This window comes from Theropithecus gelada, chromosome 9, assembly GCF_003255815.1.
Source record: "Theropithecus gelada isolate Dixy chromosome 9, Tgel_1.0, whole genome shotgun sequence".
NCBI classification, from domain to species: Eukaryota; Metazoa; Chordata; class Mammalia; order Primates; family Cercopithecidae; genus Theropithecus; species Theropithecus gelada.
Window position 1 is genome coordinate 40,770,757 of NC_037677.1, and position 14,399 is coordinate 40,785,155.

Below are 14,399 nucleotides of genomic sequence, written 5' to 3' on the forward strand. Positions count from 1 at the left end.
AATTTTTTACTGTTGTGTATATGTTCAATCTGCTTGTAATTTATTGAATGCTTGGGATCTAAGAGTTGATATTTTCAGCAAACTTGGAAAATTTGGGCCTATTTCTTCAAATGTGTTTTCTATCCCAATTTCTTTCTCCTTTCTCCCTAGGAGTCCAATTACATGCATGTGAGAACATTGGATATTGCCCCACTGTTCTTAAGACTGTTATGATTTAATATCTCAGCATTTTATTCTGTGTGCTTCATTTTTGTTATTTCTTCCTGTGATTTCCTCAGATTTTCTGATATTGTTTCCTCAATATCCAATTTACTAATTATGCTCATTATTTCCTTTATATTTGTCTGCTAATTCCAACACCTTTGTCTTCTCTAGGTCTGTAATTAATGACTTTCAAAAAATTCATTAGTTATTAGTCACTTTTTTATATCTAGTAATAAAAATGAACATTATGGTGGCTATTGTGAAATATCACTTTATCAAAAGCCAAGATTTTTTTTACAAGTGATGGTTTGGTTTTGGTAGACAGTTTACTAACAGTTTTGCTTCATTTTCCAATGGTCTGTAAAAGCTTTGTAAAGGTAGATATAAAGCCAGTCTTACAGATATAGAGTAGATGTACTTCTACTGCATTCTGATGTCTCAGATAAATGCCTGGTTTTTCAGTGAGGTCTCTGTGTGCTGCTTAGTATTCCTCCAAGAACATAAAGCTATGTACATTTCCATGGCTGCTTCTCAGCACCACTTCTTCCCATAGTTTCCCTTTCCTATACTTGTAGCCTGACTGGCAGCCTTGAACTCTGATTTCTGACGACCCATCTCAGTGACATCGCTCTTCTCTGCTTGCATAGCACATGTCCGCATCATTTCTAGAAAGTGCCTCCAGGCAAAAGGCTGGAACCATCAGGAAGCTCACTTTCTGTCTTTTCATTCTTTCAAGTATCACACCCTTATAGTGCCTGTGTTTCATTTTTACAGTTGTTTATGATGGAAAGGTCATACTGATGACATCAGTTACTCTATAAGAGAAATGAAAGTTGATCTTGACAATATTTTACTTAGCATTGTAGTTATTCTTGTTTATGCCTTATATTTCTTGTGAGACCAGAAGCACCCTGAGGGCAGAGTCCATGAATTCTTTATCTTTGTTTTTTTTCTCCAGAGTATTCTACACAGCCTAAATGCTATTTATTATATTAGTTATTTAATTTGATTAAATATTTAATGAGTAAATCTTTAGAATAAATAAATGAAATGAATGAAACAAAAACACTTTATGAGTTTTTGAAATAATTTCAAAGGCCACAAAATCTGTTACACAGACTAGTTTTCTTCAACTCATTAGTTCCTTTATTTTCTGCAACAATCATGGAAATAACTAAGTTCTTCATACTACGTTCTTCCCCTGCTGCACACAAATTTATTATAATCAGAAAACGTGTGAAAAACTGAGAAACAGGAGAAAACAATGACTGACCACCATTTGGTAATAGGAGTAATTATTAGGAGGCAATTCAAGCATTCCTTTTTATATTTTGAGTCACTTTGCTGGTTGTCATTCTCTATAGCTACTAAAAAGTCCAGCTAGAATTTGTTTTCTTGGTCACACAGGCAAAGATGATGTTTGGAGTTTAGTGGTCAAGAAAACCGCGGTGACTGCACTTATGTTTGTTTTTGTTTAACTTGTGGACAAAGACTTACGGATGGATGTGAAAAATAAATCCTCTTTTGCGAACTGGAACTCATTGTTCAGTATGAGTTTTGATACATATAAGAAGGAATATTATGATACCTGAGACAGTTAACTGATGAGAGTATTGATAACCATAGAGGTTGGTTCCAGGTCAGGCTCATTGGCTCATGCTGGCAATCCCCATACCTTAGGAGACTGAGATGGGATAATTGCTTGAAGTAAGGAGTTCAAGATCAGCTTGGGCAAGAAAGTAACATCTTATCTCCCCCAAAATTTAAAAATTAGCTGGGTATAGGGACATGTGCCTGTAGTCACAGCTACTCAGGAAGGGGAGGCTGAGGCGGGAGGATTGAGTCCGGGAGTTGGAGGCTGCACTGAGTTTTGATGGCACCACTGTACTCCAGCCTGGGCAACAAAGACAGAACCTGATTCTTAATTTATAAAGGTTGATTCTAAGACTATAGAATAGATAGTTAAAAAGTATGTGATATGAGGGAAATCATCAGCTGTATTAATTTTGTATTCCAAAATTAATGTTGACTTGATAGATAAGATGGCATTTTGTTTTAAAAGCTTTCATCTTGGGAACATGATGTCTGGAGTTAAAGGCATATTCCACACGTCTGTACTATTCTTGAGTGTGATTGCTTAGGGTTTCAAATTGAGAACCAGGCAAATCAACCTGTACTATAAATGACCCTAAAGTACATTGGTTGAAGAAATTAGACCCCAAAGATTCTTGATTTTTCCATAGGTGAATTGTGAAGGCTTCATCAGTATATACATGTGAAAAGGAGATGACAGAAACCAAAATAAAATAATTATGGGATGACAGGACATAATAAATGAATAATCATTATGCTTATTAAAATAAGCATCAGTTTCATTAAAAAGGGCTAATATGAAGATAAATATTTTGAAGATAAATTTTGACACCAGTTCTTTAGGGGATCTAAAGTGACCTTGATGGGCAGTGAAAGAAATCATAATATGGAATTCCTCAAATAAAAGTTTATTGACTTTAAATAATTTTGCCTAATGTTACATATATGCAATGTACAAAAACACACCTCTTTACACTGTTAAAAAAAGAAAGAGAACCCTGATGAAGCCACACCTGTTTATGGCACGTGTGTTTAGAACACATATGTTCCATGTACTAACGGTCAAAGCAAGAGTCTGCCTCACATGAACACAGATGTTTTCCTTTAAGCTAGAAGATAAACTTTATTTTCACTTTTTAAGATTCTCAAGGTTATTCATAGATGAGAAGCTAGAAGTAAAGGTTGTTGCATCATATTACATCATTTCTAGAAAATGAGCTTGTCAGCAAGGAATTACCTTAGTCATTTTTAAATGATTCCACTTAATAGAGTTCTTCAGACATTTCTTCTCTGTGATTTTCTCCCTCATCTACTTGAGCATTTTGCTATTTCTCATACTTGAATAATTCCTCAAGTCTCTCATCTCTTCTCCTGTTCCTAGAAATGTCATGTAAACTTGGAGATCATGCTAACTCCTCATGTTCCCCAGCTTACCAGATCCTCCATTCTGCTTCTTAGTCAAGCCTTGTCGACTTCGCTGTAAATCCCACACAGAAATTGTCCTTTATACCTGATGACCTCCTGAATACAAAAGCTACATTTTCCACTGCCTGCCAAAATCTTTCACTGGATATCTGGAGAACATTTTCCTTTATGTGTCCATTGTGAACCAAATGAGAACAAACACTATATTGTCTTCTCTTTTGCCCTTTTTACCCGTTCTGCAAACTACCCTACATGACAACTTTGTAGAATTGAAACTCAAAAATTGTTCTGACCCTTTTTCATCCTTTATGCCCTCACAAACTAGTCACTTTTCTAAAGATTCTCTGCTACATGTCCTGAATATCCATCCTGGACATCTGATGGACCCTGGTGTCTCTTCCTGTCATTAATCTTGCATGTGACTTCCATTTCATAGGATTGATATTTTTAAATTTAGGTAACAATGATGTCATTTTCTGTTTTTAAAATTCCAATAAAATCTTCAGTGCATTTGTCATTAAATACATGCATCTTAGTCCAACATTTAATTGTTTTCAGTGTTCTCCCTTAAAACAGGGCTATTCATTTTTCCTTTATCTCCACTGTTTCTCCTATGTGATTCTTGTGCTGTAACTGAAGTGAACTATAATCAGGTTCCTAAATATTTGTTCAGCTTTCCCAACCCTTTGCCATAGTTAATGCTGCTTTGTGTACCAGACATGCTCTCCATTTCTTCCTTCCTTTTATATCAACCTGCTAACATCTTTACCCAGCCTTTATTTTATCTTTTTATTTTTTATTTTATTTTTTTTATTACACTTTAAGTTCTAGGGTACATGTGCACAACGTGCAGGTTTGTTACATATGTATACATGTGCCATGTTGGTGTGCTGCACCTATTAACTCATCATTTACATTAGGTATATCTCCTAATCCTGTCCCATCCCCCTCCCCCCATTCCATGACAGGCCTCGGTGTGTGATGTTCCCCTTCCTGTGTCCAAGTGTTCTCATTGTTCAATTCCCACCTATGAGCAAGAACATGCAGTGTTTGGTTTTTTGTCCTTGCAATTGTTTGCTGAGAATGATGGTTTCCAGCTTCATCCATGTCCCTACAAAGGACATGAACTCATCCTTTTTTATGGCTGCATAGCATTCTGTGGTGTATGTGTGCTACATTTTCTTAATCCATTCTATCATTGATGGACATTTGGGTTGGTTCCAAGTCTTTGTTATTGTGAATAGTGCCGCAATAAACATACGTGTGCACATGTCTTTATAGCAGCATGATTGATAATCCTTTGGGTATATACCCAGTAATGGGATGGTGGGTCAAATAGTATTTCTAGTTCTAGATCCTTGAGGAAATGCCACACTGTATTCCACAACGATTGAACTAGTTTACAGTCCCACCAACAGTGTAAAAGTGTTCCTGTTTCTCCACATCCTCTCCAGCACCTGTTGTTTCCTGACTTTTTAATGATTGCCATTCTAACTGATGTGAGATGGTATCTCATTGTGGTTTTGATTTGCATTTCTCTGATGGCCAGTGATGGTGAGCATTTTTTCATGTGTCTGTTGGCTGTATAAATGTCTTCTTTTGAGAAGCATCTGTTCATATCCTTCACCCACTTTTTGATGGGGTGGTTTTATTTTTCGTGTAAATTTGTTTGAGTTCTTTGTAGATTCTGGATATTAACCCTTTGTCAGATAAGTAGATTGCAAAATTTTTTCCCATTCTGTAGATTGCCTGTTCACTCTGATGGCAGTTTCTTTTGCTGTGCAGAAACTCTTTAGTTTAATTAGATCCCATTTACCAATTTTGGCTTTTGTTGCCATTGCTTTTGGTGTTTTAGACATGAAGTCCTTGCCCATGCCTATGTCTTGAATGGTATTGCCTAGGTTTTCTTCTAGGGTTTTTATGGTTTTAGGTCTAACATTTAAATCTTTATTCCATCTTGAATTAATATTTGTATAAGGTGTAAGGAAGGGATCAAGTTTCAGCTTTCCACATATGGCTAGCCAGTTTTCTCAGCACCATTTATTAAATAGGGAATCCTTTCCCCGTTTCTTGTTTTCATCAGGTTTGTCAAAGATCAGATGGTTGTAGATGTGTGGTATTACTTCTGAGGGCTCTGTTCTGTTCCATTGGTCTATATCTCTGTTTTGGTACCAGTACCATGCTGTTTTGGTTACTGCAGCCTTGTGGTATAGTTTGAAGTTGTGATGCCTCCAGCTTTGTTCTTTTTGCTTAGGATTAACTTGGCAATGTGGGCTCTTTTTTTGTTCTATATGAACTTTAAAGTAGTTTTTTCCAATACTGTGAAGAAGGTCATTGGTAGCTTCATGGGAATGGCATTGAATCTATAAATTACCTTGGGCAGTATGGCCATTTTCACAATATTGATTCTTCCTATCCATGAGCATGGAATGTTCTTCCATTCGTTTGTGTCCTCTTTTATTTTATTGAGCAGTGGTTTGTAGTTATCCTTGAAGAGGTCCTTCACATCCCTTGTAAGTTGGATTCCTAGGTATTTTATTCTCTTTGTGAATGGGAGTTCACTCATGATTTGGCTCTCTGTTTGTCTGTTATTGGTGTATAAGAATGCTTGTGATTTTTGCATATTGATTTTGTATGCTGAGACTTTGCTAAAGTTGCTTATCAGCTTAAGGAGATTTTGTTACCCAACCTTTAAAACTGCCTAACTTTGGCTGGGCACAGTGGCTCACGCCTGTAATCCCAACACTTTGGGAGGCCGAGGTGGGCAGATCCCCATGTCAGGAGAGCGAGACCATTGTGGCTAATATGGTGAAACCCCATCTCTACTAAAAATACAAAAAATTAGCTGGACTTAGTGGCAGGCACCTGTAGTCACAGCTGCTCGGGAGGCTGAGGCAGGAGAATGGCATGAACCCAGGAGGCAGAGCTTGCAGTGAGCTGAGATTGCACCACTGCACTCCAGCCTGGGTGACAAAGCGAGACTCCGTCTCAAAAACAAAAAACAACTGCCTAATTTTTCTAAAGTCTTTAGTGACAAGTCCAGCTAGGTATACATTTTCATCTTTCTCTGAAATTCTGTGTTCCATTACTAGTACTTCTACAGGGATGCTTTTTCATTTAGACAAATATTTACTGACACTTTATATCAATTGCTGTGCTTTTATTATTTGTGTACTTTTATTGTGATTTTCTGAGCTTAGTTGATGATACCTTTATAAAGAAATACATTAGGTTTTACTCATGTTTTAATGTCTGACTTATAGCTCTTATCACAGCAGATGTGGCACTGTAGTTATTGCAAGTCTTGCCTCTCAAGGATAAATCCTTATCTTGGAATCCTTCAAAATGGCAAGATGTTCATTCACATTCAATTGCATTGTCCACTGTGCCCTGCCATCATTTTCACATTTCACTCAATACCCATGGTCTGCATCAATCTGGAATCATGCATTCTGCCATCTGTCCCTTTCCTTGAATGTCCTGTTGGCTACAAAACAGCTAAGATTTACTAATGGGTTAATACGTTACTTCTACCCTAATTAAAACTATTGGTATTTAACAGGCATGTGGCCTAGATAAGGGGTGACTCAACTCGAGAATTTCTGACTGACTGGTAGGCTGATAGGGGTGATATTTTGGGGCTGGAACAGTTTTCAATGCCTGGTAGGTGGCTTACAAGTTTATCTGTGTCTGAGAGATAACGTGGGAGATTTCTGTAAACATGCGCCCATGTACTCACTCACAAATACACCAGGACCCTGCAGTCCTATGAATGCCATGTTCCTAAGGACAGTAGTAAGGAGGAGCTACAGGCTCACCTACCTTTGTTCCTCAGGGAGCCAATGTGGTCCCAGCCATTGTGCGAGTGTGGATTCATACAAGATCACTTTTTATTCCAAATCACATCCTCATTTTTGTCTTGGTGTGAATGGAAACATTAAGAGAAATACAGAGGAAAATCAGAAAGGAATCTCCAGCAACTAGTGGGAATATTAATATTTTAAGATTCCATCTCTACCTTTAATGGGAACTTTACCTCTGTCTTTAGATTTTATGCCCACTTCCCCTTGACCCATAATAACAATGGAATATTTTTATATTAATAGAATATTTATCCATGAGTTGGTGGAATAATTGGACCCTCAATATTGTGCTATGAAAGACTGAATATATTCCTGCTCTGAAACCTGATGAAATCTACTCTTCCAAGAAAAACCAAAGGCATGTTTTAATAAAATATCTTTTGATTAGTGCTTCTCTTTTTATAGTTGTGGAGTGGTACTGATGGTGGTGGTGTCTCGTCCATTTTTTCAGACACGTATTTCACATAAATGCACTAAACAATGCAGTTTTCTCTCTCTCTCTCTACACATACAAATACACATGCATACACTCATGCTTTTGACAATTAAAAATACATTATTTTAGATAATTTGGTGACAGAGGCCAGCAAGTTAACTCAGAAAATAGAGAAAACTTCTCTGTTAGACCTGTTAAATAGCATTTTCTATGAAAATAACATTGCAGTAAATTAATATGCTAGGCAGGAAATGACAAGCATTCTTTTATAATAGGTCACCACATATCTGATAGATATATCTGATGGGCTCACCTGGTTTTACCATAGTCCTCAATCTTGGGCCAGTTTTTTTGAAGCTGAAAATTGTAAGGCTATTGAGTGATAGATAAAAAATTGTATGTCAATAATCACTTGAATGAATGATTTTTTAAAAATCTTTTTTTAAATAAATATTTCACAAAGTTACTATGGAGTCTGCAATTATAACTAAATGTCTCACTGAGAACCAAGTACACAAAAATATACCCCATGAAAAGGAATTAAGCTAACATTTTAACTGAAGAATATAAATAAATACCAAGACTTATAAAGAATACAGGCGGGGGGGCGGAGCAAGATGGCCGAATAGGAGCAGCTCCAGTCTTCAACTCCCAGCGCCAGCGACACAGAAGACCGGTGATTTCGGCATTTTCAACTGAGGTACTGGGTTCATCTCACTGGGGAGTGCTGGACGATCGGTACTGGTCAGCTGCTGCAGCCCGACCAGCGAGAGCTGAAGCAGGGCGAGGCATTGCCTCACCTGAGAAGCGCAAGGGGGAAGGGAATCCCTTTTCCTAGCCAGGGGAACTGAGACACACAACACCTGGAGAATCGGGTAACTCCCACCCCAATACTGCGCTTTGAGCAAACAGGCACACCAGGAGATCATATCCCACACCTGGCCGGGAGGGTCCCACACCCACGGAGCCTCCCTCATTGCTATTACAGCAGTCTGTGATCTACCGGCAAGGCAGCAGCGAGGCTGGGGGAGGGGCGCCCGCCATTGCTGAGGCTTAAGTAGGTAAACAAAGCTGCTGGGAAGCTCGAACTGGGTGGAGCTCACAGCAGCTCAAGGAAACCTGCCTGTCTCTGTAGACTCCACCTCTGGGGGCAGGGCACAGAAAACAATAACAAAGCAGCAGACACCTCTGCAGACGCAAACGACTCTGTCTGACAGCTTTGGAGAGAGCAGAGGATCTCCCAACACGGAGGTTGAGATCTGAGAAGGGACAGACTCCCTGCTCAAGCGGGTCCCTGACCCCTGAGTAGCCTAACTGGGAGACATCCCCCACTAGGGGCAGTCTGACACCCCACACCTCACAGGGTGGAGTACACCCCTGAGAGGAAGCTTCCAAAGCAAGAATCAGACAGGTACACTTGCTGTTCAGAAATATTCTATCTTCTGCAGCCTCTGCTGCTGTTACCCAGGCAAACAGGGTCTGGAGTGGACCTCAAGCAATCTCCAACAGACCTACAGCTGAGGGTCCTGACTGTTAGAAGGAAAACTATCAAACAGGAAGGACACCTACACCAAAACCCCATCAGTACATCACCATCATCAAAGACCAGAGGCAGATAAAACCACAAAGATGGGGAAAAAGCAGGGCAGAAAAGCTGGAAATTCAAAAAACAAGAGCGCATCTCCCCCAGCAAAGGAGCGCAGCTCATCGCCAGCAACGGATCAAAGCTGGACGGAGAATGACTTTGACGAGATGAGAGAAGAAGGCTTCATTCCATCAAATTTCTCAGAGCTAAAGGAGGAATTACGTACCCAGTGCAAAGAAACTAAAAATCTTGAAAAAAAAGTGGAAGAATTGATAACTAGAATAATTAATGCAGAGAAGGTCATAAACGAAATGAAAGAGATGAAAACCATGACACGAGAAATACGTGACAAATGCACAAGCTTCAGTAACCGACTCGATCAACTGGAAGAAAGAGTATCAGCAATTGAGGATCAAATGAATGAAATGAAGCGAGAAGAGAAACCAAAAGAAAAAAGAAGAAAAAGAAATGAACAAAGCCTGCAAGAAGTATGGGATTATGTAAAAAGACCAAATCTACGTCTGATTGGGGTGCCTGAAAGTGAGGGGGAAAATGGAACCAAGTTGGAAAACACTCTTCAGGATATCATCCAGGAGAACTTCCCCAACCTAGTAGGGCAGGCCAACATTCAAATCCAGGAAATACAGAGAACGCCACAAAGATACTCCTCGAGAAGAGCAACTCCAAGACACATAATTGCCAGATTCACCAAAGTTGAAATGAAGGAAAAAATCTTAAGGGCAGCCAGAGAGAAAGGTCGGGTTACCCACAAAGGGAAGCCCATCAGACTCACAGCAGATCTCTCGGCAGAAACTCTACAAGCCAGAAGAGAGTGGGGGCCAATATTCAACATTCTTAAAGAAAAGAATTTTCAACCCAGAATTTCATATCCAGCCAAACTAAGTTTCATAAGTGAAGGAGAAATAAAATCCTTTACAGATAAGCAAATGCTTAGAGATTTTGTCACCACTAGGCCTGCCTTACAAGAGACCCTGAAGGAAGCACTCAACATGGAAAGGAACAACCGGTACCAGCCATCTCCAAAACATGCCAAAATGTAAAGACCATCGAGGCTAGGAAGAAACAGCATCAACTAACGAGCAAAATAACCAGTTAATATCATAATGGCAGGATCAAGTTCACACATAACAATCTTAACCTTAAATGTAAATGGACTAAATGCTCCAATTAAGAGACACAGACTGGCAAACTGGATAAAGAGTCAAGACCCATCAGTCTGCTGTATTCAGGAGACCCATCTCACACGCAGAGACATACATAGGCTCAAAATAAAGGGATGGAGGAAGATTTACCAAGCAAATGGAGAACAAAAAAAAGCGGGGGTTGCAATACTAGTCTCTGATAAAACAGACTTTAAACCATCAAAGATCAAAAGAGACAAAGAAGGCCATTACATAATGGTAAAGGGATCAATTCAACAGGAAGAGCTAACTATCCTAAATATATATGCACCCAATACAGGAGCACCCAGATTCATAAAGCAAGTCCTTAGAGACTTACAAAGAGACTTAGACTCCCATACAATAATAATGGGAGACTTCAACACTCCATTGTCAACATTAGACAGATCAACGAGACAGAAAGTTAACAAGGATATCCAGGAATTGAACTCATCTCTGCAGCAAGCAGACCTAATAGACATCTATAGAACTCTCCACCCCAAATCAACAGAATATACATTCTTCTCAGCACCACATCGTACTTATTCCAAAATTGACCACGTAATTGGAAGTAAAGCACTCCTCAGCAAATGTACAAGAACAGAAATTATAACAAACTGTCTCTCAGACCACAGTGCAATCAAACTAGAACTCAGGACTAAGAAACTCAATCAAAACCGCTCAACTACATGGAAACTGAACAACCTGCTCCTGAATGACTACTGGGTACATAACGAAATGAAGGCAGAAATAAAGATGTTCTTTGAAACCAATGAGAACAAAGATACAACATACCAGAATCTCTGGGACACATTTAAAGCAGTGTGTAGAGGGAAATTTATAGCACTAAATGCTCACAAGAGAAAGCAGGAAAGATCTAAAATTGACACTCTAACATCGCAATTAAAAGAACTAGAGAAGCAAGAGCAAACACATTCGAAAGCTAGCAGAAGGCTAGAAATAACTAAGATCAGAGCAGAACTGAAGGAGATAGAGACACAAAAAACCCTCCAAAAAATCAATGAATCCAGGAGTTGGTTTTTTGAAAAGATCAACAAAATTGACAGACCACTAGCAAGACTAATAAAGAAGAAAAGAGAGAAGAATCAAATCGATGCAATTAAAAATGAAAAAGGGGATATCACCACCGACCCCACAGAAATACAAACTACCATCAGAGAATACTATAAACACCTCTACGCAAATAAACTGGAAAATCTAGAAGAAATGGATAATTTCCTGGACACTTACACTCTTCCAAGACTAAACCAGGAAGAAGTTGAATCCCTGAATAGACCAATAGCAGGCTCTGAAATCGAGGCAACAATTAATAGCCTACCAACCAAAAAAAGTCCAGGACCAGATGGATTCACAGCTGAATTCTACCAGAGGTACAAGGAGGAGTTGGTACCATTCCTTCTGAAACTATTCCAATCAATAGAAAAAGAGGGAATCCTCCCTAACTCATTTTATGAGGCCAACATCATCCTGATACCAAAGCCTGGCAGAGATACAACAAAAAAAGAGAATTTTAGACCAATATCCCTGATGAACATCGATGCAAAAATCCTCAATAAAATACTGGCAAACCGGATTCAGCAACACATCAAAAAGCTTATCCACCATGATCAAGTGGGCTTCATCCCTGGGATGCAAGGCTGGTTCAACATTCGCAAATCAATAAACATAATCCAGCATATAAACAGAACCAAAGACAAGAACCACATGATTATGTCAATAGATGCAGAAAAGGCTTTTGACAAAATTCAACAGCCCTTCATGCTAAAAACGCTCAATAAATTCGGTATTGATGGAACGTACCTCAAAATAATAAGAGCTATTTATGACAAACCCACAGCCAATATCATACTGAATGGGCAAAAACTGGAAAAATTCCCTTTGAAAACTGGCACAAGACAGGGATGCCCTCTCTCACCACTCCTATTCAACATAGTGTTGGAAGTTCTGGCTAGGGCAATCAGGCAAGAGAAAGAAATCAAGGGTATTCAGTTAGGAAAAGAAGAAGTCAAATTGTCCCTCTTTGCAGATGACATGATTGTATATTTAGAAAACCCCATTGTCTCAGCCCAAAATCTCCTTAAGCTGATAAGCAACTTCAGCAAAGTCTCAGGATACAAAATTAATGTGCAAAAATCACAAGCATTCTTATACACTAGTAACAGACAAACAGAGAGCCAAATCATGAATGAACTTCCATTCACAATTGCTTCAAAGAGAATCAAATACCTAGGAATCCAACTTACAAGGGATGTAAAGGACCTCTTCAAGGAGAACTACAAACCACTGCTCAGTGAAATAAAAGAGGACACAAACAAATGGAAGAACATACCATGCTCATGGATAGGAAGAATCAATATCGTGAAAATGGCCATACTGCCCAAGGTAATTTATAGATTCAATGCCATCCCCATCAAGCTACCAATGAGTTTCTTCACAGAATTGGAAAAAACTGCTTTAAAGTTCATATGGAACCAAAAAAGAGCCCGCATCTCCAAGACAATCCTAAGTCAAAAGAACAAAGCTGGAGGCATCACGCTACCTGACTTCAAACTATACTACAAGGCTACAGTAACCAAAACAGCATGGTACTGGTACCAAAACAGAGATATAGACCAATGGAACAGAACAGAGTCCTCAGAAATAATACCACACATCTACAGCCATCTGATCTTTGACAAACCTGAGAGAAAGAAGAAATGGGGAAAGGATTCCCTATTTAATAAATGGTGCTGGGAAAATTGGCTAGCCATAAGTAGAAAGCTGAAACTGGATCCTTTCCTTACTCCTTATACGAAAATTAATTCAAGATGGATTAGAGACTTAAATGTTAGACCTAATACCATAAAAATCCTAGAGGAAAATCTAGGTAGTACCATTCAGGACATAGGCATGGGCAAAGACTTCATGTCTAAAACACCAAAAGCAACGGCAGCAAAAGCCAAAATTGACAAATGGGATCTCATTAAACTAAAGAGCTTCTGCACAGCAAAAGAAACTACCATCAGAGTGAACAGGCAACCTACAGAATGGGAGAAAATTTTTGCAATCTACTCATCTGACAAAGGGCTAATATCCAGAACCTACAAAGAACTCCAACAAATTTACAAGAAAAAAACAAACAACCCCATCAAAAAGTGGGCAAAGGATATGAATAGACATTTCTCAAAAGAAGACATTCATACAGCCAACAAACACATGAAAAAATGCTCATCATCACTGGCCATCAGAGAAATGCAAATCAAAACCACAATGAGATACCATCTCACACCAGTTAGAATGGCAATCATTAAAAAGTCAGGAAACAACAGGTGCTGGAGAGGATGTGGAGAAATAGGAACACTTTTACACTGTTGGTGGGATTGTAAACTAGTTCAACCATTATGGAAAACAGTATGGCGATTCCTCAAGGATCTAGAACTAGATGTACCATATGACCCAGCCATCCCATTACTGGGTATATACCCAAAGGATTATAAATTATGCTGCTATAAAGACACATGCACACGTATGTTTATTGCAGCACTATTCACAATAGCAAAGACTTGGAATCAACCCAAATGTCCATCAGTGACAGATTGGATTAAGAAAATGTGGCATATATACACCATGGAATACTATGCAGCCATAAAAAAGGATGAGTTTGTGTCCTTTGTAGGGACATGGATGCAGCTGGAATCCATCATTCTTAGCAAACTATCACAAGAACAGAAAACCAAACACCGCATGTTCTCACTCATAGGTGGGAACTGAACAATGAGATCACTTGGACTCGGGAAGGGGAACATCACACACCGGGGCCTATCATGGGGAGGGGGGCGGGGGGAGGGATTGCATTGGGAGTTATACCTGATGTAAATGACGAGTTGATGGGTGCAGCAGACCAACATGGCACAAGTATACATATGTAACAAACCTGCACGTTATGCATATGTACCCTACAACTTACAGTATAATAATAATAAATAAATTAAAAAAAAAAAAAAAAAAAAGAAAGAAAAGAAAAGAAAGAGAAAAGGAAGAAAGGAAGGAAAAGAAAGAGAGACAGGGAAAGAAAGATGCTCAATAAATGTTTGCCAAAGTGAACAATCTAT

The 14,399-nt window shown here is 38.9% G+C and overlaps 1 non-coding gene across 1 annotated transcript; it reads left to right on the plus strand.

Moving 5' to 3' along the window:
* The first annotated feature begins 1,657 nt into the window (after window positions 1-1,657).
* On the plus strand, window positions 1,658-1,785 carry LOC112632286. Its single transcript, XR_003121345.1, has one exon. It is a non-coding gene; the product is annotated as a small nucleolar RNA SNORA40 (small nucleolar RNA).
* The last annotated feature ends 12,614 nt before the right edge of the window (window positions 1,786-14,399 follow it).